This window comes from Mauremys mutica, unplaced genomic scaffold, assembly GCF_020497125.1.
Source record: "Mauremys mutica isolate MM-2020 ecotype Southern unplaced genomic scaffold, ASM2049712v1 Super-Scaffold_100324, whole genome shotgun sequence".
Classification (NCBI taxonomy): domain Eukaryota; kingdom Metazoa; phylum Chordata; order Testudines; family Geoemydidae; genus Mauremys; species Mauremys mutica.
Window position 1 is genome coordinate 261335 of NW_025423314.1, and position 4522 is coordinate 265856.

The following is a 4522-nucleotide window of genomic DNA, read 5'->3' on the forward strand; positions in this document are numbered from 1 at the left end:
GTCATCATCTGTAGGAAGCCAGGAGTGAGAGCTGCTGGGGACTGTCCTGAGCTCACAGAGTCTGTGTGGGGAATCCCAGCGGGTTCTCTCAGGCACTTACAGTTTCTGAGTTGGTTTAATGTTTCCTCACCTGTGCAGGGACTTCCCAGGATCTCGCTTTCCACTGAACAAGGGAGATCCAGGACCCACGGCTCTTCCCCTCCTTCCAGCTGGAAGATCACAGAGGGTTGGGAAACTGGAAACCCTGCTCAAGGGAAAGAAAACAAAGGAGATCAGGGGAATTCATAGGCCATCTATCATCATGAAAAACATTCTATTAGTTTAACCCCAGTCCATTTTAAACAATAAAATCACAGGGCCAGCTCCCCAGGTGCTCAAAGGCGCAGAACACTCTGCTTAGGAAGGATTTAACTATGCCCATCTTTGCTGGGAACACACACAGCCAGACACTCATTATCAAAGAGGCTCCTAAAAAACAGAGACTGGAACTGCATTTCCCAGAAAGTGAAGACTCCAGACAGAGGGCAAGTGTCCCTGGCACTGCTTCTTGCTGACAGACAGGTCCAGAGCCAAAGAGAGAGTCCAGGGGAAGCTGGGAACAGGAAGCATGGGCTGGGGGGTTCAGTGGAGTAAGGACCAGGAAGGGCAGGGATATCACTGAAGGCAGGATCTCAGCAGCATTAGATGTCAGGAAAGCACATCCTGCGGCATTAGGGAACCTAGTGAGTCAGGTATAAAGGGAGGGAGCATAAAAAACACTGTGTGTGGAGAAAGCTGGCAAATTAGATGGTGTAGTTCAAGAGCCACAGACCAATTCTTCTGCCAAAGGAGAATGTGAAAAATAAGAATCAGGCCATGTGACTTCAGGAGGGACAAATTCGAAGATCCAAAGAACATGCAGAGAAGAGAGACGGCGGCTCTTGCAGGTGGGGATGGAAAAGGAAGAGTCTCCGTGGTTCATGGAGCCAATTAGTTTGTTTTATCATTCATTGATCATTGTTATGTTGATCTCATATGTTATTTCAGATGTAGTCACTGTGTACGCAATAGATTTAAGTTGTAGGTATAGACAGAAGTAAGACAGGTAGACCCCTGCATGGATACAAAATTTATATCCGCATCCGATCTGCGATCCGCAAAAATGGCCCATGGATATCTGCAGATTTTCAGGGTTCTAGGAACAAAATTTGTACCTGCAGCCGATCCACAAAAGAGGTCCGAATTCTCCACCAGGAGACTTGATCAAAGCAAAGGGCTAAGGCAATGAATCCTAAAATCTTCTAATATAGGCTGGAAGGGACCTCAAGAAGTCATCTACTCCATTTCCATCGCCCTGCGGCAGGATCAGGTGTAAATATGCCAGAAGTTTGTCTGACCTGTTCTTAAAACCCTCCTGGGACAAGAATTCCACAACCTCTCTTTGTAATCCATTCCAGCACTTCCCTATCCTTATCGCTGGAAAGGTTTTTGTATTACCCATCCTCAACCTCCCTTGCAGCAGATCAAGCCAATTACTTCTCCTCCTACCTTCAGTGGATGTGACGAACAGTTAATCACTGCTCTCTTATAACAACCCTTGACATATTTGAAGACTGTTCTCAGTTCCCCACTCACTCTTTTCTCAGAATTAAACATGCCCAGTTCTTTCAACCTTCCCTCATAAGTCATGTTCGAGGACCAGGAGGGCGCTTTTTCCTTCTGAATGGAGATGCGCAAGGTGAGGTCAGAGAAAAGGATGTTGGAGTAACTGAGACAGGAGAGGATGACTAAGAGCTGTAGCTGTGCGGATGGATAGGAAAGGCCAATTGTTAAGGATGTTACGCAAAGAGAAAATGCAAGATGTAGGCACAGCCTGGATAGGAGGCCCCAGAGGGAGCTCCGTAACAAAGGTATTGCACAGTTATGGGCCTGAGTGACAGGCAGCACAATGGTGCTGTCTGCGGCGGTAGAGAAAGAAGGTGGGGGGAGGGCTTGGGGGAAATATTAAGAGCTTTGCTTCAGCTGTTGATCGTTAGCTGATGGCTGGACATCAGTGAGGAGATGAGAGAGAGAGAGAGGGGCTGAGATTTCAGTTGCGACAGAAGGAGACAGGCCAGGAGCAGAGAGGCAGAACTGGGAGTTAGGAGCACAGAGATGGTAGCTGAATGTGTGTGTGCGGATGAGATTCCCCAGAAATAAGGTGCAGAGGAAGAAAAGAAGAGGCCCAAGGACAGAGCCCCGTGGAACCCAAACAGAAGGGTGGAACGGGGCTCAGCCGGCTCATTCTAAAGACACTCTAATGCAGGGACTGGAGGAGGAGAAGGATGTGACTCATCATGGACCTCTTGATGCCACCCGGTAGAGGGCACAGGGTGCCTAATGTTTTACTGGGATCCCACAGACCAGGTACACGCATATTCGTTCACCCAAAGGTGGCGTGTCAGGTGTCTGTCGAGGAACTAGTTAGGTAGGTCTTAGGTAGCTCTTAAAAGCTTTGCCAGTCCAGCTCTATTGTTTAAGGCTGTGAAAAAGTGCACACACGCATGCGCACACACGCACACCATCCAACATGGCTCTGCTGGCCAAAGCTCAATTACAGACACAGCTATAGCGGCAAAAGCCTCCATTTTTTAGTGTGGGTAGTATCTGGCATGTCGGGGTGATGCTGAAACAGGGCAGAGCAGAGGTGGCATTGGGGGAGTGGCATGAACCTTAACTCTGCATTTCTCCTTCTAAAAACCGAGGGGACAGGAACCCTTACCCAGCGAGGTCACATTCTCACAGTTCTCCTGCATGACCTCCCAGTAGAGGGCTCTCTGAGCGGGGTCCAGCAGAGCCCATTCCTCCCTGGTGAAATACACAGCCACCTCCTCGAAGGTCACCGGCCCCTGAAAGAGCAAGAGCCCAACACTCAGTACCTGCTGCCCCACTCACAGCCCCACTATTCATGGAGGAAAGGAGCCAATCAAGTGGAAGCTCTGAGAGAGTCAGCAGAGTCCTATCCCCATACTGCTGAGAGCAGCCAGGAGACATCTGGGTGAGGGGACGAAGTGAGAGCCCCTTGTCTCTCCCAGCAGATCCACCACAGACCTACTAGCCAGAGGCTGATACAGGCGATGGAGCCCCCAGTAGGGTCCAGGCACAGCCCCATGGCAGGGAACCCTAACACCCTCCCCACTGCCAGCAGCTGGATGTGAGGGGCTGGGACATCTTCCCTGCACCTCCCTGCTGGGTGCCCCCTTTCCATGTCACACCAGCCCCTGGCTAGCAGGTTGAGGGTTCAGCACTGGAAATCTGGTCAGTTTTCCCAGCCCTGCCCAGGGAGTTGCTTTGTCTGTTTCCTGTTTCACAAATTAGGGAATTTTCTCCCCCAACACCCAAGTGTTTGTTCCAAGGATCTAGGCCCACGTTAACAAGTCCCAGCAGGTTTGTCACACTCTGTCCCCACTCCCTTTCCTCACCCAGGGTATTCCCTGCCCCCTCCAGCCCTAACTCCCCAGAAGATGCCACCTCTTCAGTATTTCCTGCCCCTCCCCCTCCAGCAGGAACCCACCAGCAACCCCCCAATAACCCCTACCTGAGCTGGCTCCACTACAGCCATTTCTCCTCCCTGTCCCACGGGAGGCTGGGACGAGCTGGAGCGAGAGGTGGGCGTCATTCTGCAGCCTGGCAGGGTGAGAAGGGCAGTTGTGGAGGTTTCAGAACAGGCTTTAGATCATTTCACATCACGATTCCCCCAGGCCCTTTCCCTGGGGACAGAGATTGTAGATTCTGCCAGGCTGGGAACATGCTCAGTCCCCACAGTGCAGCACAGACCTGGCCCCTGGCCCCTCCTTTCCCCCTTGTGCTCCCCCCAGCAGCAGTAACCAACCAAGACATTTTGAAGCCCTCCCAGCAGCAGGGTGTGAATCAAACCCTGGACCAGACCAGACCCAAAGGAGCCCCTTGGGGGGGGGGTCCCCTGACACTGCCCCCAGGGCAGCGCACTCCTGCCGCAGGGGGGACAGGGAGAGTCCGGGGCTGGTTCTTCCTCTCTCTGCTCCTCACCTCGGTCACAGGGAAGTGACCCTGGGCAGGAACGCTGCAGTGAGTGTGCCGGGGGGGGGTGGGGGGTGGGTCAGAGATCTGGGAACCTGCCCCCACCTCTAATTTCTCCTCACACCCTCTCCCGTCCCCTCCCCCCTCCCCTAGCGCCCTGCCCCGGGCTGGGAGCCGGGGTCACCGCCCCGTTCCCGGGGGCTCTCCCCCCGCGGCTGCCCCACTCCGCCCATGCGGGGAAGGGGGCCCCAGGTGGGGGGACCCGCTTCACCCCCCCCGTTACCGGGCACAGCAGAGCCGGGGGGGGGGGCGGCTCAGACTCGCTGCGGGAAGGATCCTCCCGGCCTCAGCGCCGCAGCAGCTCTGGGCGCCCGGGGGCAGCGATGGGGGGGGGGCACCGCGCAGAGCCCGGGACCTGCCCCGCCCCCCGGGCTCGGTCACCGGGAGCCTCAGCAGAGCCCGGGGCGGGGCCCAGCTGGAGAAAGCTCCGCCCCCCCGCCGATCC